The sequence below is a fragment of the Pelobates fuscus genome, chromosome 2 (assembly GCF_036172605.1).
Source record: "Pelobates fuscus isolate aPelFus1 chromosome 2, aPelFus1.pri, whole genome shotgun sequence".
Classification (NCBI taxonomy): domain Eukaryota; kingdom Metazoa; phylum Chordata; class Amphibia; order Anura; family Pelobatidae; genus Pelobates; species Pelobates fuscus.
In genome coordinates, this window is record NC_086318.1 from 64873754 (window position 1) to 64894907 (window position 21154).

A 21154-nucleotide genomic window follows, 5' to 3' on the forward strand; every position below is an offset into this window, starting at 1 on the left:
AACTAAGGGATTAAAATCAAAACTAGATCTCACTGTGGAACAAGAGCTACTATGGCCCATTATATCCTTCACTGTTTCTGATTGTTTTACGAGTCTAGGAATGCCAACCTGGAGACGTTTCATTACAGGTTGGATTGCTTGAATCTTATAGGGTAAAGTGATATGATTTTTCTCTTGTTTAAGAAGGTAAATTTTATATCATACATTAAGATAGAGAGCTTTGCGAGTTCCCTCTTTCCCTCTGTCCACCCTTTGCTTCCGCAAAGCTCTCTCGGAATGCAGACTTGAAGACTTTTCATTACAGGGTGAATTATACTCTTAATCTCAGGGTCGTGGGTTCGAGCCCCACGTTGGGCGAGATGTGTTAACAAATTGCTACCTTAGAATATAAGGAATTAAGTCATATTATTTCCATAAGAGCAATGAAGCCATTGTTTAAGAATGCAACTTTATATGGTTCAGTGGAGCTAAATCTCACCTTCCAACATAAGCAACTAGGGTCTATGATCTCTTTCACCATCAGGCCAGGAGAAATGAAACAATCCAAAAGGGGTAGGTTTTCAATGCTAATCACATGTTACTGGACACAGTCTAACTGAATACAATCTAAATTAAACCCCACTGTCAGACAAGAGCTACTATGGCCCATCATTTCCTTCACCATTTCTAATTGTTTTACGACTCTAGAAATGCAGACTTGGAGACTTCTCGTTATGATCCAAAAAGGGGAGATTTTCAAATCTTATCACCTGGACAGAAACTAAGGGATTAAAATCAAAACTAGATCTCACTGTGGAACAAGAGCTACTATGGCCCATTATATCCTTCACTGTTTCTGATTGTTTTACGAGTCTAGGAATGCCAACCTGGAGACGTTTCATTACAGGGTGGATTGCTTGAATCTTATAGGGTAAAGTGATATGATTTTTCTCTTGTTTAAGAAGGTAAATTTTATATCATACATTAAGATAGAGAGCTTTGCGAGTTCCCTCTTTCCCTCTGTCCACCCTTTGCTTCCGCAAAGCTCTCTCGGAATGCAGACTTGAAGACTTTTCATTACAGGGTGAGTTCTATAGGGTAAAGTGATCTGATTTTTCTCTTGTTTAAGAAGGTAAATTTATATATTATATTAAATAGTTAAACCAAGATAGAGAGCTTTGCAAGCTCTCTCCATCCACCCTTTGCATCCGAAGTCAGAGCATAATGCATGTAGGAATCAGCCCGGCTAGCTCAGTCGGTAGAGCATGAGACTCTTAATCTCAGGGTCGTGGGTTCGAGCCCCACGTTGGGCGAGATATGTAATTTTATGTCTCCTTTATTGAAAAAAATAAAAAAAGAAGGAAGGTGCTTACGTTTGGCCTAGGGAATCATAAAAGTCACCATATATTAGAGCAGATTGTATATTTGAAAAACATAGAAGGTGAAGAAACAGGAGTGTAGTTCTTTGGAAAAGTGTGTCAAGCTATTTAATTGTTGTAAGACGATTGAGGAATTCTTACAAAACATTTTAGTAGAGGGAGATTTTCAAATCTAACAATAAACCAGTGGACACAACCTAGCAGGCTAACATGTTAACAAAATGCTACCTTAGAATATAAGGAATTAAGTCATATTATTTCCATAAGAGCAATGAAGCCATTGTTTAAGAATGCAACTTTATATGTTTCAGTGGAGCTAAATCTCACCTTCCAACATAAGCAACTAGGGTCTATGATCTCTTTCACCATCAGGCCAGGAGAAATGAAACAATCCAAAAGGGGTAGGTTTTCAATGCTAATCACATGTTACTTGACACAGTCTAACTGAATACAATCTAAATTAAACCCCACTGTCAGACAAGAGCTACTATGGCCCATCATTTCCTTCACCATTTCTAATTGTTTTACGACTCTAGAAATGCAGACTTGGAGACTTCTCGTTATGATCCAAAAAGGGGAGATTTTCAAATCTTATCACCTGGACAGAAACTAAGGGATTAAAATCAAAACTAGATCTCACTGTGGAACAAGAGCTACTATGGCCCATTATATCCTTCACTGTTTCTGATTGTTTTACGAGTCTAGGAATGCAAACCTGGAGACGTTTCATTACAGGGTGGATTGCTTGAATCTTATAGGGTAAAGTGATATGATTTTTCTCTTGTTTAAGAAGGTAAATTTTATATCATACATTAAGATAGAGAGCTTTGCGAGTTCCCTCTTTCCCTCTGTCCACCCTTTGCTTCCGCAAAGCTCTCTCGGAATGCAGACTTGAAGACTTTTCATTACAGGGTGAATTATACTCTTAATCTCAGGGTCGTGGGTTCGAGCCCCACGTTGGGCGAGATGTGTTAACAAAATGCTACCTTAGAATATAAGGAATTAAGTCATATTATTTCCATAAGAGCAATGAAGCCATTGTTTAAGAAGGCAATTTTATATGGTTCAGTGGAGCTAAATCTCACCTTCCAACATAAGCAACTAGGGTCTATGATCTCTTTCACCATCAGGCCAGGAGAAATGAAACAATCCAAAAGGGGTAGGTTTTCAATGCTAATCACATGTTACTGGACACAGTCTAACTGAATACAATCTAAATTAAACCCCACTGTCAGACAAGAGCTACTATGGCCCATCATTTCCTTCACCATTTCTAATTGTTTTACGACTCTAGAAATGCAGACTTGGAGACTTCTCGTTATGATCCAAAAAGGGGAGATTTTCAAATCTTATCACCTGGACAGAAACTAAGGGATTAAAATCAAAACTAGATCTCACTGTGGAACAAGAGCTACTATGGCCCATTATATCCTTCACTGTTTCTGATTGTTTTACGAGTCTAGGAATGCCAACCTGGAGACGTTTCATTACAGGGTGGATTGCTTGAATCTTATAGGGTAAAGTGATATGATTTTTCTCTTGTTTAAGAAGGTAAATTTTATATCATACATTAAGATAGAGAGCTTTGCGAGTTCCCTCTTTCCCTCTGTCCACCCTTTGCTTCCGCAAAGCTCTCTCGGAATGCAGACTTGAAGACTTTTCATTACAGGGTGAATTATACTCTTAATCTCAGGGTCGTGGGTTCGAGCCCCACGTTGGGCGAGATGTGTTAACAAAATGCTACCTTAGAATATAAGGAATTAAGTCATATTATTTCCATAAGAGCAATGAAGCCATTGTTTAAGAAGGCAACTTTATATGGTTCAGTGGAGCTAAATCTCACCTTCCAACATAAGCAACTAGGGTCTATGATCTCTTTCACCATCAGGCCAGGAGAAATGAAACAATCCAAAAGGGGTAGGTTTTCAATGCTAATCACATGTTACTGGACACAGTCTAACTGAATACAATCTAAATTAAACCCCACTGTCAGACAAGAGCTACTATGGCCCATCATTTCCTTCACCATTTCTAATTGTTTTACGACTCTAGAAATGCAGACTTGGAGACTTCTCGTTATGATCCAAAAAGGGGAGATTTTCAAATCTTATCACCTGGACAGAAACTAAGGGATTAAAATCAAAACTAGATCTCACTGTGGAACAAGAGCTACTATGGCCCATTATATCCTTCACTGTTTCTGATTGTTTTACGAGTCTAGGAATGCCAACCTGGAGACGTTTCATTACAGGGTGGATTGCTTGAATCTTATAGGGTAAAGTGATATGATTTTTCTCTTGTTTAAGAAGGTAAATTTTATATCATACATTAAGATAGAGAGCTTTGCGAGTTCCCTCTTTCCCTCTGTCCACCCTTTGCTTCCGCAAAGCTCTCTCGGAATGCAGACTTGAAGACTTTTCATTACAGGGTGAGTTCTATAGGGTAAAGTGATCTGATTTTTCTCTTGTTTAAGAAGGTAAATTTATATATTATATTAAATAGTTAAACCAAGATAGAGAGCTTTGCAAGCTCTCTCCATCCACCCTTTGCATCCGAAGTCAGAGCATAATGCATGTAGGAATCAGCCCGGCTAGCTCAGTCGGTAGAGCATGAGACTCTTAATCTCAGGGTCGTGGGTTCGAGCCCCACGTTGGGCGAGATATGTAATTTTATGTCTCCTTTATTGAAAAAAATAAAAAAAGAAGGAAGGTGCTTACGTTTGGCCTAGGGAATCATAAAAGTCACCATATATTAGAGCAGATTGTATATTTGAAAAACATAGAAGGTGAAGAAACAGGAGTGTAGTTCTTTGGAAAAGTGTGTCAAGCAATTTAATTGTTGTAAGACGATTGAGGAATTCTTACAAAACATTTTAGTAGAGGGACATTTTCAAATCTAACCATAAACCAGTGGACACAACCTAGCAGGGGAACATGTTAACAAAATGCTACCTTAGAATATAAGGAATTAAGTCATATTATTTCCATAAGAGCAATGAAGCCATTGTTTAAGAATGCAACTTTATATGTTTCAGTGGAGCTAAATCTCACCTTCCAACATAAGCAACTAGGGTCTATGATCTCTTTCACCATCAGGCCAGGAGAAATGAAACAATCCAAAAGGGGTAGGTTTTCAATGCTAATCACATGTTACTGGACACAGTCTAACTGAATACAATCTAAATTAAACCCCACTGTCAGACAAGAGCTACTATGGCCCATCATTTCCTTCACCATTTCTAATTGTTTTACGACTCTAGAAATGCAGACTTGGAGACTTCTCGTTATGATCCAAAAAGGGGAGTTTTTCAAATCTTATCACCTGGACAGAAACTAAGGGATTAAAATCAAAACTAGATCTCACTGTGGAACAAGAGCTACTATGGCCCATTATATCCTTCACTGTTTCTGATTGTTTTACGAGTCTAGGAATGCCAACCTGGAGACGTTTCATTACAGGTTGGATTGCTTGAATCTTATAGGGTAAAGTGATATGATTTTTCTCTTCTTTAAGAAGGTAAATTTTATATCATACATTAAGATAGAGAGCTTTGCGAGTTCCCTCTTTCCCTCTGTCCACCCTTTGCTTCCGCAAAGCTCTCTCGGAATGCAGACTTGAAGACTTTTCATTACAGGGTGAATTATACTCTTAATCTCAGGGTCGTGGGTTCGAGCCCCACGTTGGGCGAGATGTGTTAACAAAATGCTACCTTAGAATATAAGGAATTAAGTCATATTATTTCCATAAGAGCAATGAAGCCATTGTTTAAGAAGGCAACTTTATATGGTTCAGTGGAGCTAAATCTCACCTTCCAACATAAGCAACTAGGGTCTATGATCTCTTTCACCATCAGGCCAGGAGAAATGAAACAATCCAAAAGGGGTAGGTTTTCAATGCTAATCACATGTTACTGGACACAGACTAACTGAATACAATCTAAATTAAACCCCACTGTCAGACAAGAGCTACTATGGCCCATCATTTCCTTCACCATTTCTAATTGTTTTACGACTCTAGAAATGCAGACTTGGAGACTTCTCGTTATGATCCAAAAAGGGGAGATTTTCAAATCTTATCACCTGGACAGAAACTAAGGGATTAAAATCAAAACTAGATCTCACTGTGGAACAAGAGCTACTATGACCCATTATATCGTTCACTGTTTCTGATTGTTTTACGAGTCTAGGAATGCCAACCTGGAGACGTTTCATTACAGGGTGGATTGCTTGAATCTTATAGGGTAAAGTGATATGATTTTTCTCTTGTTTAAGAAGGTAAATTTTATATCATACATTAAGATAGAGAGCTTTGCGAGTTCCCTCTTTCCCTCTGTCCACCCTTTGCTTCCGCAAAGCTCTCTCGGAATGCAGACTTGAAGACTTTTCATTACAGGGTGAGTTCTATAGGGTAAAGTGATCTGATTTTTCTCTTGTTTAAGAAGGTAAATTTATATATTATATTAAATAGTTAAACCAAGATAGAGAGCTTTGCAAGCTCTCTCCATCCACCCTTTGCATCCGAAGTCAGAGCATAATGCATATAGGAATCAGCCCGGCTAGCTCAGTCGGTAGAGCATGAGACTCTTAATCTCAGGGTCGTGGGTTTGAGCCCCACGTTGGGCGAGATATGTAATTTTATGTCTCCTTTATTGAAAAAAATAAAAAAAGAAGGAAGGTGCTTACGTTTGGCCTAGGGAATCATAAAAGTCACCATATATTAGTGCAGATTGTATATTTGAAAAACATAGAAGGTGAAGAAACAGGAGTGTAGTTCTTTGGAAAAGTGTGTCAAGCAATTTAATTGTTGTAAGACGATTGAGGAATTCTTACAAAACATTTTAGTAGAGGGAGATTTTCAAATCTAACCATAAACCAGTGGACACAACCTAGCAGGGGAACATGTTAACAAAATGCTACCTTAGAATATAAGGAATTAAGTCATATTATTTCCATAAGAGCAATGAAGCCATTGTTTAAGAATGCAACTTTATATGTTTCAGTGGAGCTAAATCTCACCTTCCAACATAAGCAACTAGGGTCTATGATCTCTTTCACCATCAGGCCAGGAGAAATGAAACAATCCAAAAGGGGTAGGTTTTCAATGCTAATCACATGTTACTGGACACAGTCTAACTGAATACAATCTAAATTAAACCCCACTGTCAGACAAGAGCTACTATGGCCCATCATTTCCTTCACCATTTCTAATTGTTTTACGACTCTAGAAATGCAGACTTGGAGACTTCTCGTTATGATCCAAAAAGGGGAGTTTTTCAAATCTTATCACCTGGACAGAAACTAAGGGATTAAAATCAAAACTAGATCTCACTGTGGAACAAGAGCTACTATGGCCCATTATATCCTTCACTGTTTCTGATTGTTTTACGAGTCTAGGAATGCCAACCTGGAGACGTTTCATTACAGGTTGGATTGCTTGAATCTTATAGGGTAAAGTGATATGATTTTTCTCTTCTTTAAGAAGGTAAATTTTATATCATACATTAAGATAGAGAGCTTTGCGAGTTCCCTCTTTCCCTCTGTCCACCCTTTGCTTCCGCAAAGCTCTCTCGGAATGCAGACTTGAAGACTTTTCATTACAGGGTGAATTATACTCTTAATCTCAGGGTCGTGGGTTCGAGCCCCACGTTGGGCGAGATGTGTTAACAAAATGCTACCTTAGAATATAAGGAATTAAGTCATATTATTTCCATAAGAGCAATGAAGCCATTGTTTAAGAAGGCAACTTTATATGGTTCAGTGGAGCTAAATCTCACCTTCCAACATAAGCAACTAGGGTCTATTATCTCTTTCACCATCAGGACAGGAGAAATGAAACAATCCAAAAGGGGTAGGTTTTCAATGCTAATCACATGTTACTGGACACAGTCTAACTGAATACAATCTAAATTAAACCCCACTGTCAGACAAGAGCTACTATGGCCCATCATTTCCTTCACCATTTCTAATTGTTTTACGACTCTAGAAATGCAGACTTGGAGACTTCTCGTTATGATCCAAAAAGGGGAGATTTTCAAATCTTATCACCTGGACAGAAACTAAGGGATTAAAATCAAAACTAGATCTCACTGTGGAACAAGAGCTACTATGACCCATTATATCCTTCACTGTTTCTGATTGTTTTACGAGTCTAGGAATGCCAACCTGGAGACGTTTCATTACAGGGTGGATTGCTTGAATCTTATAGGGTAAAGTGATATGATTTTTCTCTTGTTTAAGAAGGTAAATTTTATATCATACATTAAGATAGAGAGCTTTGCGAGTTCCCTCTTTCCCTCTGTCCACCCTTTGCTTCCGCAAAGCTCTCTCGGAATGCAGACTTGAAGACTTTTCATTACAGGGTGAGTTCTATAGGGTAAAGTGATCTGATTTTTCTCTTGTTTAAGAAGGTAAATTTATATATTATATTAAATAGTTAAACCAAGATAGAGAGCTTTGCAAGCTCTCTCCATCCACCCTTTGCATCCGAAGTCAGAGCATAATGCATGTAGGAATCAGCCCGGCAAGCTCAGTCGGTAGAGCATGAGACTCTTAATCTCAGGGTCGTGGGTTCGAGCCCCACGTTGGGCGAGATATGTAATTTTATGTCTCCTTTATTGAAAAAAATAAAAAAAGAAGGAAGGTGCTTACGTTTGGCCTAGGGAATCATAAAAGTCACCATATATTAGAGCAGATTGTATATTTGAAAAACATAGAAGGTGAAGAAACAGGAGTGTAGTTCTTTGGAAAAGTGTGTCAAGCAATTTAATTGTTGTAAGACGATTGAGGAATTCTTACAAAACATTTTAGTAGAGGGACATTTTCAAATCTAACCATAAACCAGTGGACACAACCTAGCAGGGGAACATGTTAACAAAATGCTACCTTAGAATATAAGGCATTAAGTCATATTATTTCCATAAGAGCAATGAAGCCATTGTTTAAGAATGCAACTTTATATGTTTCAGTGGAGCTAAATCTCACCTTCCAACATAAGCAACTAGGGTCTATGATCTCTTTCACCATCAGGCCAGGAGAAATGAAACAATCCAAAAGGGGTAGGTTTTCAATGCTAATCACATGTTACTGGACACAGTCTAACTGAATACAATCTAAATTAAACCCCACTGTCAGACAAGAGCTACTATGGCCCATCATTTCCTTCACCATTTCTAATTGTTTTACGACTCTAGAAATGCAGACTTGGAGACTTCTCGTTATGATCCAAAAAGGGGAGTTTTTCAAATCTTATCACCTGGACAGAAACTAAGGGATTAAAATCAAAACTAGATCTCACTGTGGAACAAGAGCTACTATGGCCCATTATATCCTTCACTGTTTCTGATTGTTTTACGAGTCTAGGAATGCCAACCTGGAGACGTTTCATTACAGGTTGGATTGCTTGAATCTTATAGGGTAAAGTGATATGATTTTTCTCTTCTTTAAGAAGGTAAATTTTATATCATACATTAAGATAGAGAGCTTTGCGAGTTCCCTCTTTCCCTCTGTCCACCCTTTGCTTCCGCAAAGCTCTCTCGGAATGCAGACTTGAAGACTTTTCATTACAGGGTGAGTTCTATAGGGTAAAGTGATCTGATTTTTCTCTTGTTTAAGAAGGTAAATTTATATATTATATTAAATAGTTAAACCAAGATAGAGAGCTTTGCAAGCTCTCTCCATCCACCCTTTGCATCCGAAGTCAGAGCATAATGCATGTAGGAATCAGCCCGGCTAGCTCAGTCGGTAGAGCATGAGACTCTTAATCTCAGGGTCGTGGGTTCGAGCCCCACGTTGGGAGAGATATGTAATTTTATGTCTCCTTTATTGAAAAAAATAAAAAAAGAAGGAAGGTGCTTACGTTTGGCCTAGGGAATCATAAAAGTCACCATATATTAGAGCAGATTGTATATTTGAAAAACATAGAAGGTGAAGAAACAGGAGTGTAGTTCTTTGGAAAAGTGTGTCAAGCAATTTAATTGTTGTAAGACGATTGAGGAATTCTTACAAAACATTTTAGTAGAGGGAGATTTTCAAATCTAACCATAAACCAGTGGACACAACCTAGCAGGGGAACATGTTAACAAAATGCTACCTTAGAATATAAGGAATTAAGTCATATTATTTCCATAAGAGCAATGAAGCCATTGTTTAAGAATGCAACTTTATATGTTTCAGTGGAGCTAAATCTCACCTTCCAACATAAGCAACTAGGGTCTATGATCTCTTTCACCATCAGGCCAGGAGAAATGAAACAATCCAAAAGGGGTAGGTTTTCAATGCTAATCACATGTTACTGGACACAGTCTAACTGAATACAATCTAAATTAAACCCCACTGTCAGACAAGAGCTACTATGGCCCATCATTTCCTTCACCATTTCTAATTGTTTTACGACTCTAGAAATGCAGACTTGGAGACTTCTCGTTATGATCCAAAAAGGGGAGTTTTTCAAATCTTATCACCTGGACAGAAACTAAGGGATTAAAATCAAAACTAGATCTCACTGTGGAACAAGAGCTACTATGGCCCATTATATCCTTCACTGTTTCTGATTGTTTTACGAGTCTAGGAATGCCAACCTGGAGACGTTTCATTACAGGTTGGATTGCTTGAATCTTATAGGGTAAAGTGATATGATTTTTCTCTTCTTTAAGAAGGTAAATTTTATATCATACATTAAGTTAGAGAGCTTTGCGAGTTCCCTCTTTCCCTCTGTCCACCCTTTGCTTCCGCAAAGCTCTCTCGGAATGAAGACTTGAAGACTTTTCATTACAGGGTGAATTATACTCTTAATCTCAGGGTCGAGGGTTCGAGCCCCACGTTGGGCGAGATGTGTTAACAAAATGCTACCTTAGAATATAAGGAATTAAGTCATATTATTTCCATAAGAGCAATGAAGCCATTGTTTAAGAAGGCAACTTTATATGGTTCAGTGGAGCTAAATCTCACCTTCCAACATAAGCAACTAGGGTCTATGATCTCTTTCACCATCAGGCCAGGAGAAATGAAACAATCCAAAAGGGGTAGGTTTACAATGCTAATCACATGTTACTGGACACAGTCTAACTGAATACAATCTAAATTAAACCCCACTGTCAGACAAGAGCTACTATGGCCCATCATTTCCTTCACCATTTCTAATTGTTTTACGACTCTAGAAATGCAGACTTGGAGACTTCTCGTTATGATCCAAAAAGGGGAGATTTTCAAATCTTATCACCTGGACAGAAACTAAGGGATTAAAATCAAAACTAGATCTCACTGTGGAACAAGAGCTACTATGGCCCATTATATCCTTCACTGTTTCTGATTGTTTTACGAGTCTAGGAATGCCAACCTTGAGACGTTTCATTACAGGTTGGATTGCTTGAATCTTATAGGGTAAAGTGATATGATTTTTCTCTTGTTTAAGAAGGTAAATTTTATATCATACATTAAGATAGAGAGCTTTGCGAGTTCCCTCTTTCCCTCTGTCCACCCTTTGCTTCCGCAAAGCTCTCTCGGAATGCAGACTTGAAGACTTTTCATTACAGGGTGAGTTCTATAGGGTAAAGTGATCTGATTTTTCTCTTGTTTAAGAAGGTAAATTTATATATTATATTAAATAGTTAAACCAAGATAGAGAGCATTGCAAGCTCTCTCCATCCACCCTTTGCATCCGAAGTCAGAGCATAATGCATGTAAGAATCAGCCCGGCTAGCTCAGTCGGAAGAGCATGAGACTCTTAATCTCAGGGTCGTGGGTTCGAGCCCCACGTTGGGCGAGATATGTAATTTTATGTCTCCTTTATTGAAAAAATAAAAAAAGAAGGAAGGTGCTTACGTTTGGCCTAGGGAATCATAAAAGTCACCATATATTAGTGCAGATTGTATATTTGAAAAACATAGAAGGTGAAGAAACAGGAGTGTAGTTCTTTGGAAAAGTGTGTCAAGCAATTTAATTGTTGTAAGACGATTGAGGAATTCTTACAAAACATTTTAGTAGAGGGAGATTTTCAAATCTAACCATAAACCAGTGTACACAACCTAGCAGGGGAACATGTTAACAAAATGCTACCTTAGAATATAAGGAATTAAGTCATATTATTTCCATAAGAGCAATGAAGCCATTGTTTAAGAAGGCAACTTTATATGGTTCAGTGGAGCTAAATCTCACCTTCCAACATAAGCAACTAGGGTCTATGATCTCTTTCACCATCAGGCCAGGAGAAATGAAACAATCCAAAAGGGGTAGGTTTTCAATGCTAATCACATGTTACTGGACACAGTCTAACTGAATACAATCTAAATTAAACCCCACTGTCAGACAAGAGCTACTATGGCCCATCATTTCCTTCACCATTTCTAATTGTTTTACGACTCTAGAAATGCAGACTTGGAGACTTCTCGTTATGATCCAAAAAGGGGAGATTTTCAAATCTTATCACCTGGACAGAAACTAAGGGATTAAAATCAAAACTAGATCTCACTGTGGAACAAGAGCTACTATGGCCCATTATATCCTTCACTGTTTCTGATTGTTTTACGAGTCTAGGAATGCCAACCTGGAGACGTTTCATTACAGGTTGGATTTAAGAAGGTAAATTTTATATCATACATTAAGATAGAGAGCTTTGCGAGTTCCCTCTTTCCCTCTGTCCACCCTTTGCTTCCGCAAAGCTCTCTCGGAATGCAGACTTGAAGACTTTTCATTACAGGGTGAGTTCTATAGGGTAAAGTGATCTGATTTTTCTCTTGTTTAAGAAGGTAAATTTATATATTATATTAAATAGTTAAACCAAGATAGAGAGCTTTGCAAGCTCTCTCCATCCACCCTTTGCATCCGAAGTCAGAGCATAATGCATGTAGGAATCAGCCCGGCTAGCTCAGTCGGTAGAGCATGAGACTCTTAATCTCAGGGTCGTAGGTTCGAGCCCCACGTTGGGCGAGATATGTAATTTTATGTCTCCTTTATTGAAAAAAATAAAAAAAGAAGGAAGGTGCTTACGTTTGGCCTAGGGAATCATAAAAGTCACCATATATTAGAGCAGATTGTATATTTGAAAAACATAGAAGGGGAAGAAACAGGAGTGTAGTTCTTTGGAAAAGTGTGTCAAGCAATTTAATTGTTGTAAGACGATTGAGGAATTCTTACAAAACATTTTAGTAGAGGGACATTTTCAAATCTAACCATAAACCAGTGGACACAACCTAGCAGGGGAACATGTTAACAAAATGCTACCTTAGAATATAAGGAATTAAGTCATATTATTTCCATAAGAGCAATGAAGCCATTGTTTAAGAATGCAACTTTATATGTTTCAGTGGAGCTAAATCTCACCTTCCAACATAAGCAACTAGGGTCTATGATCTCTTTCACCATCAGGCCAGGAGAAATGAAACAATCCAAAAGGGGTAGGTTTTCAATGCTAATCACATGTTACTGGACACAGTCTAACTGAATACAATCTAAATTAAACCCCACTGTCAGACAAGAGCTACTATGGCCCATCATTTCCTTCACCATTTCTAATTGTTTTACGACTCTAGAAATGCAGACTTGGAGACTTCTCGTTATGATCCAAAAAGGGGAGTTTTTCAAATCTTATCACCTGGACAGAAACTAAGGGATTAAAATCAAAACTAGATCTCACTGTGGAACAAGAGCTACTATGGCCCATTATATCCTTCACTGTTTCTGGTTGTTTTACGAGTCTAGGAATGCCAACCTGGAGACGTTTCATTACAGGTTGGATTGCTTGAATCTTATAGGGTACAGTGATATGATTTTTCTCTTGTTTAAGAAGGTAAATTTTATATCATACATTAAGATAGAGAGCTTTGCGAGTTCCCTCTTTCCCTCTGTCCACCCTTTGCTTCCGCAAAGCTCTCTCGGAATGCAGACTTGAAGACTTTTCATTACAGGGTGAATTATACTCTTAATCTCAGGGTCGTGGGTTCGAGCCCCACGTTGGGCGAGATGTGTTAACAAATTGCTACCTTAGAATATAAGGAATTAAGTCATATTATTTCCATAAGAGCAATGAAGCCATTGTTTAAGAAGGCAACTTTATATGGTTCAGTGGAGCTAAATCTCACCTTCCAACATAAGCAACTAGGGTCTATGATCTCTTTCACCATCAGGCCAGGAGAAATGAAACAATCCAAAAGGGGTAGGTTTTCAATGCTAATCACATGTTACTGGACACAGTCTAACTGAATACAATCTAAATTAAACCCCACTGTCAGACAAGAGCTACTATGGCCCATCATTTCCTTCACCATTTCTAATTGTTTTACATAACATGTTAAAACAAAGCTCTCTCGGATTGCAGACTTGAAGACTTTTCATTACAGGGTGAGTTCTATAGGGTAAAGTGATCTGATTTTTCTCTTGTTTAAGAAGGTAAATTTATATATTATATTAAATAGTTAAACCAAGATAGAGAGCTTTGCAAGCTCTCTCCATCCACCCTTTGCATCCGAAGTCAGAGCATAATGCATGTAGGAATCAGCCCGGCTAGCTCAGTCGGTAGAGCATGAGACTCTTAATCTCAGGGTCGTGGGTTCGAGCCCCACGTTGGGCGAGATATGTAATTTTATGTCTCCTTTATTGAAAAAAATAAAAAAAGAAGGAAGGTGCTTACGTTTGGCCTAGGGAATCATAAAAGTCACCATATATTAGAGCAGATTGTATATTTGAAAAACATAGAAGGTGAAGAAACAGGAGTGTAGTTCTTTGGAAAAGTGTGTCAAGCAATTTAATTGTTGTAAGACGATTGAGGAATTCTTACAAAACATTTTAGTAGAGGGAGATTTTCAAATCTAACCATAAACCAGTGGACACAACCTAGCAGGGGAACATGTTAACAAAATGCTACCTTAGAATATAAGGAATTAAGTCATATTATTTCCACAAGAGCAATGAAGCCATTGTTTAAGAATGCAACTTTATATGTTTCAGTGGAGCTAAATCTCACCTTCCAACATAAGCAACTAGGGTCTATGATCTCTTTCACCATCAGGCCAGGAGAAATGAAACAATCCAAAAGGGGTAGGTTTTCAATGCTAATCACATGTTACTGGACACAGTCTAACTGAATACAATCTAAATTAAACCCCACTGTCAGACAAGAGCTACTATGGCCCATCATTTCCTTCACCATTTCTAATTGTTTTCCGACTCTAGAAATGCAGACTTGGAGACTTCTCGTTATGATCCAAAAAGGGGAGATTTTCAAATCTTATCACCTGGACAGAAACTAAGGGATTAAAATCAAAACTAGATCTCACTGTGAAACAAGAGCTACTATAGCCCATTATATCCTTCACTGTTTCTGATTGTTTTACGAGTCTAGGAATGCCAACCTGGAGACGTTTCATTACAGGTTGGATTGCTTGAATCTTATAGGGTAAAGTGATATGATTTTTCTCTTCTTTAAGAAGGTAAATTTTATATCATACATTAAGATAGAGAGCTTTGCGAGTTCCCTCTTTCACTCTGTCCACCCTTTGCTTCCGCAAAGCTCTCTCGGAATGCAGACTTGAAGACTTTTCATTACAGGGTGAATTATACTCTTAATCTCAGGGTCGTGGGTTCGAGCCCCACGTTGGGTGAGATGTGTTAACAAAATGCTACCTTAGAATATAAGGAATTAAGTCATATTATTTCCATAAGAGCAATGAAGCCATTGTTTAAGAAGGCAACTTTATATGGTTCAGTGGAGCTAAATCTCACCTTCCAACATAAGCAACTAGGGTCTATGATCTCTTTCACCATCAGGCCAGGAGAAATGAAACAATCCAAAAGGGGTAGGTTTTCAATGCTAATCACATGTTACTGGACACAGTCTAACTGAATACAATCTAAATTAAACCCCACTGTCAGACAAGAGCTACTATGGCCCATCATTTCCTTCACCATTTCTAATTGTTTTACGACTCTAGAAATGCAGACTTGGAGACTTCTCGTTATGATCCAAAAAGGGGAGATTTTCAAATCTTATCACCTGGACAGAAACTAAGGGATTAAAATCAAAACTAGATCTCACTGTGGAACAAGAGCTACTATGGCCCATTATATCCTTCACTGTTTCTGATTGTTTTACGAGTCTAGGAATGCCAACCTGGAGACGTTTCATTACAGGGTGGATTGCTTGAATCTTATAGGGTAAAGTGATATGATTTTTCTCTTGTTTAAGAAGGTAAATTTTATATCATACATTAAGATAGAGAGCTTTGCGAGTTCCCTCTTTCCCTCTGTCCACCCTTTGCTTCCGCAAAGCTCTCTCGGAATGCAGACTTGAAGACTTTTCATTACAGGGTGAGTTCTATAGGGTAAAGTGATCTGATTTTTCTCTTGTTTAAGAAGGTAAATTTATATATTATATTAAATAGTTAAACCAAGATAGAGAGCTTTGCAAGCTCTCTCCTTCCACCCTTTGCATCCGAAGTCAGAGCATAATGCATGTAGGAATCAGCCCGGCTAGCTCAGTCGGTAGAGCATGAGACTCTTAATCTCAGGGTCGGGGGTTCGAGCCCCACGTTGGGCGAGATATGTAATTTTATGTCTCCTTTATTGAAAAAAATAAAAAAAGAAGGAAGGTGCTTACGTTTGGCCTAGGGAATCATAAAAGTCACCATATATTAGAGCAGATTGTATATTTGAAAAACATAGAAGGTGAAGAAACAGGAGTGTAGTTCTTTGGAAAAGTGTGTCAAGCAATTTAATTGTTGTAAGACGATTGAGGAATTCTTACAAAACATTTTAGTAGAGGGAGATTTTCAAATCTAACCATAAACCAGTGGACACAACCTAGCAGGGGAACATGTTAACAAAATGCTACCTTAGAATATAAGGAATTAAGTCATATTATTTCCATAAGAGCAATGAAGCCATTGTTTAAGAAGGCAACTTTATATGGTTCAGTGGAGCTAAATCTCACCTTCCAACATAAGCAACTAGGGTCTATGATCTCTTTCACCATCAGGCCAGGAGAAATGAAACAATCCAAAAGGGGTAGGTTTTCAATGCTAATCACATGTTACTGGACACAGTCTAACTGAATACAATCTAAATTAAACCCCACTGTCAGACAAGAGCTACTATGGCCCATCATTTCCTTCACCATTTCTAATTGTTTTACGACTCTAGAAATGCAGACTTGGAGACTTCTCGTTATGATCCAAAAAGGGGAGATTTTCAAATCTTATCACCTGGACAGAAACTAAGGGATTAAAATCAAAACTAGATCTCACTGTGGAACAAGAGCTACTATGGCCCATTATATCCTTCACTGTTTCTGATTGTTTTACGAGTCTAGGAATGCCAACCTGGAGACGTTTCATTACAGGGTGGATTGCTTGAATCTTATAGGGTAAAGTGATATGATTTTTCTCTTGTTTAAGAAGGTAAATTTTATATCATACATTAAGATAGAGAGCTTTGCGAGTTCCCTCTTTCCCTCTGTCCACCCTTTGCTTCCGCAAAGCTCTCTCGGAATGCAGACTTGAAGACTTTTCATTACAGGGTGAGTTCTATAGGGTAAAGTGATCTGATTTTTCTCTTGTTTAAGAAGGTAAATTTATATATTATATTAAATAGTTAAACCAAGATAGAGAGCTTTGCAAGCTCTCTCCATCCACCCTTTGCATCCGAAGTCAGAGCATAATGCATGTAGGAATCAGCCCGGCTAGCTCAGTCGGTAGAGCATGAGACTCTTAATCTCAGGGTCGTGGGTTCGAGCCCCACGTTGGGCGAGATATGTAATTTTATGTCTCCTTTATTGAAAAAAATAAAAAAAGAAGGAAGGTGCTTACGTTTGGCCTAGGGAATCATAAAAGTCACCATATATTAGAGCAGATTGTATATTTGAAAAACATAGAAGGTGAAGAAACAGGAGTGTAGTTCTTTGGAAAAGTGTGTCAAGCAATTTAATTGTTGTAAGACGATTGAGGAATTCTTCCAAAACATTTTAGTAGAGGGACATTTTCAAATCTAACCATAAACCAGTGGACACAACCTAGCAGGGGAACATGTTAACAAAATGCTACCTTAGAATATAAGGAATTAAGTCATATTATTTCCATAAGAGCAATGAAGCCATTGTTTAAGAATGCAACTTTATATGGTTCAGTGGAGCTAAATCTCACCTTCCAACATAAGCAACTAGGGTCTATGATCTCTTTCACCATCAGGCCAGGAGAAATGAAACAATCCAAAAGGGGTAGGTTTTCAATGCTAATCACATGTTACTGGACACAGTCTAACTGAATACAATCTAAATTAAACCCCACTGTCAGACAAGAGCTACTATGGCCCATCATTTCCTTCACCATTTCTAATTGTTTTACGACTCTAGAAATGCAGACTTGGAGACTTCTCGTTATGATCCAAAAAGGGGAGTTTTTCAAATCTTATCACCTGGACAGAAACTACGGGATTAAAATCAAAACTAGATCTCACTGTGAAACAAGAGCTACTATAGCCCATTATATCCTTCACTGTTTCTGATTGTTTTACGAGTCTAGGAATGCCAACCTGGAGACGTTTCATTACAGGTTGGATTGCTTGAATCTTATAGGGTAAAGTGATATGATTTTTCTCTTCTTTAAGAAGGTAAATTTTATATCATACATTAAGATAGAGAGCTTTGCGAGTTCCCTCTTTCACTCTGTCCACCCTTTGCTTCCGCAAAGCTCTCTCGGAATGCAGACTTGAAGACTTTTCATTACAGGGTGAATTATACTCTTAATCTCAGGGTCGTGGGTTCGAGCCCCACGTTGGGCGAGATGTGTTAACAAAATGCTACCTTAGAATATAAGGAATTAAGTCATATTATTTCCATAAGAGCAATGAAGCCATTGTTTAAGAAGGCAACTTTATATGGTTCAGTGGAGCTAAATCTCACCTTCCAACATAACCAACTAGGGTCTATGATCTCTTTCACCATCAGGCCAGGAGAAATGAAACAATCCAAAAGGGGTAGGTTTTCAATGCTAATCACATGTTACTGGACACAGTCTAACTGAATACAATCTAAATTAAACCCCACTGTCAGACAAGAGCTACTATGGCCCATCATTTCCTTCACCATTTCTAATTGTTTTACGACTCTAGAAATGCAGACTTGGAGACTTCTCGTTATGATCCAAAAAGGGGAGATTTTCAAATCTTATCACCTGGACAGAAACTAAGGGATTAAAATCAAAACTAGATCTCACTGTGGAACAAGAGCTACTATGGCCCATTATATCCTTCACTGTTTCTGATTGTTTTACGAGTCTAGGAATGCCAACCTGGAGACGTTTCATTACAGGGTGGATTGCTTGAATCTTATAGGGTAAAGTGATATGATTTTTCTCTTGTTTAAGAAGGTAAATTTTATATCATACATTAAGATAGAGAGCTTTGCGAGTTCCCTCTTTCCCTCTGTCCACCCTTTGCTTCCGCAAAGCTCTCTCGGAATGCAGACTTGAAGACTTTTCATTACAGGGTGAGTTCTATAGGGTAAAGTGATCTGATTTTTCTCTTGTTTAAGAAGGTAAATTTATATATTATATTAAATAGTTAAACCAAGATAGAGAGCTTTGCAAGCTCTCTCCATCCACCCTTTGCATCCGAAGTCAGAGCATAATGCATGTAGGAATCAGCCCGGCTAGCTCAGTCGGTAGAGCATGAGACTCTTAATCTCAGGGTCGGGGGTTCGAGCCCCACGTTGGGCGAGATATGTAATTTTATGTCTCCTTTATTGAAAAAAATAAAAAAAGAAGGAAGGTGCTTACGTTTGGCCTAGGGAATCATAAAAGTCACCATATATTAGAGCAGATTGTATATTTGAAAAACATAGAAGGTGAAGAAACCGGAGTGTAGTTCTTTGGAAAAGTGTGTCAAGCAATTTAATTGTTGTAAGACGATTGAGGAATTCTTACAAAACATTTTAGTAGAGGGAGATTTTCAAATCTAACCATAAACCAGTGGACACAACCTAGCAGGGGAACATGTTAACAAAATGCTACCTTAGAATATAAGGAATTAAGTCATATTATTTCCATAAGAGCAATGAAGCCATTGTTTAAGAATGCAACTTTATATGGTTCAGTGGAGCTAAATCTCACCTTCCAACATAAGCAACTAGGGTCTATGATCTCTTTCACCATCAGGCCAGGAGAAATGAAACAATCCAAAAGGGGTAGGTTTTCAATGCTAATCACATGTTACTGGACACAGTCTAACTGAATACAATCTAAATTAAACCCCACTGTCAGACAAGAGCTACTATGGCCCATCATTTCCTTCACCATTTCTAATTGTTTTACGACTCTAGAAATGCAGACTTGGAGACTTCTCGTTATGATCCAAAAAGGGGAGATTTTCAAATCTTATCACCTGGACAGAAACTAAGGGATTAAAATCAAAACTAGATCTCACTGTGGAACAAGAGCTACTATGGCCCATTATATCCTTCACTGTTTCTGATTGTTTTACGAGTCTAGGAATGCCAACCTGGAGACGTTTCATTACAGGGTGGATTGCTTGAATCTTATAGGGTAAAGTGATATGATTTTTCTCTTGTTTAAGAAGGTAAATTTTATATCATACATTAAGATAGAGAGCTTTGCGAGTTCCCTCTTTCCCTCTGTCCACCCTTTGCTTCCGCAAAGCTCTCTCGGAATGCAGACTTGAAGACTTTTCATTACAGGGTGAGTTCTATAGGGTAAAGTGATCTGATTTTTCTCTTGTTTAAGAAGGTAAATTTATATATTATATTAAATAGTTAAACCAAGATAGAGAGCTTTGCAAGCTCTCTCCATCCACCCTTTGCATCCGAAGTCAGAGCATAATGCATGTAGGAATCAGCCCGGCTAGCTCAGTCGGTAGAGCATGAGACTCTTAATCTCAGGGTCGTGGGTTCGAGCCCCACGTTGGGCGAGATATGTAATTTTATGTCTCCTTTATTGAAAAAAATAAAAAAAGAAGGAAGGTGCTTACGTTTGGCCTAGGGAATCATAAAAGTCACCATATATTAGAGCAGATTGTATATTTGAAAAACATAGAAGGTGAAGAAACCGGAGTGTAGTTCTTTGGAAAAGTGTGTCAAGCAATTTAATTGTTGTAAGACGATTGAGGAATTCTTGCAAAACATTTTAGTAGAGGGAGATTTTCAAATCTAACCATAAACCAGTGGACACAACCTAGCAGGGGAACATGTTAACAAAATGCTACCTTAGAATATAAGGAATTAAGTCATATTATTTCCATAAGAGCAATGAAGCCATTGTTTAAGAATGCAACTTTATATGGTTCAGTGGAGCTAAATCTCACCTTCCAACATAAGCAACTAGGGTCTATGATCTCTTTCACCATCAGGCCAGGAGAAATGAAACAATCCAAAAGGGGTAGGTTTTCAATGCTAATCACATGTTACTGGACACAGTCTAACTGAATACAATCTAAATTAAACCCCACTGTCAGACAAGAGCTACTATGGCCCATCATTTCCTTCACCATTTCTAATTGTTTTACGACTCTAGAAATGCAGACTTGGAGACTTCTCGTTATGATCCAAAAAGGGGAGATTTTCAAATCTTATCACCTGGACAGAAACTAAGGGATTAAAATCAAAACTAGATCTCACTGTGGAACAAGAGCTACTATGGCCCATTATATCCTTCACTGTTTCTGATTGTTTTACGAGTCTAGGAATGCCAACCTGGAGACGTTTCATTACAGGGTGGATTGCTTGAATCTTATAGGGTAAAGTGATATGATTTTTCTCTTGTTTAAGAAGGTAAATTTTATATCATACATTAAGATAGAGAG

The 21154-nt window shown here is 38.1% G+C and overlaps 7 non-coding genes across 7 annotated transcripts; all 7 read left to right on the plus strand.

The window, feature by feature from the left end:
• The first annotated feature begins 1219 nt into the window (after positions 1-1219).
• TRNAK-CUU (transfer RNA lysine (anticodon CUU)) lies at positions 1220-1292 on the plus strand. The gene has a single exon. It is a non-coding gene; the product is annotated as a tRNA-Lys (tRNA).
• A 2650-nt stretch (positions 1293-3942) lies between these two features.
• TRNAK-CUU (transfer RNA lysine (anticodon CUU)) lies at positions 3943-4015 on the plus strand. The gene has a single exon. It is a non-coding gene; the product is annotated as a tRNA-Lys (tRNA).
• Positions 4016-5907: 1892 nt separating this feature from the next.
• TRNAK-CUU (transfer RNA lysine (anticodon CUU)) lies at positions 5908-5980 on the plus strand. The gene has a single exon. It is a non-coding gene; the product is annotated as a tRNA-Lys (tRNA).
• Positions 5981-11044: 5064 nt separating this feature from the next.
• TRNAK-CUU (transfer RNA lysine (anticodon CUU)) lies at positions 11045-11117 on the plus strand. The gene has a single exon. It is a non-coding gene; the product is annotated as a tRNA-Lys (tRNA).
• A 2729-nt stretch (positions 11118-13846) lies between these two features.
• Positions 13847-13919, plus strand: TRNAK-CUU (transfer RNA lysine (anticodon CUU)). The gene has a single exon. It is a non-coding gene; the product is annotated as a tRNA-Lys (tRNA).
• Positions 13920-17018: 3099 nt separating this feature from the next.
• Positions 17019-17091, plus strand: TRNAK-CUU (transfer RNA lysine (anticodon CUU)). Its single transcript has one exon. It is a non-coding gene; the product is annotated as a tRNA-Lys (tRNA).
• A 3099-nt stretch (positions 17092-20190) lies between these two features.
• On the plus strand, positions 20191-20263 carry TRNAK-CUU (transfer RNA lysine (anticodon CUU)). Its single transcript has one exon. It is a non-coding gene; the product is annotated as a tRNA-Lys (tRNA).
• The last annotated feature ends 891 nt before the right edge of the window (positions 20264-21154 follow it).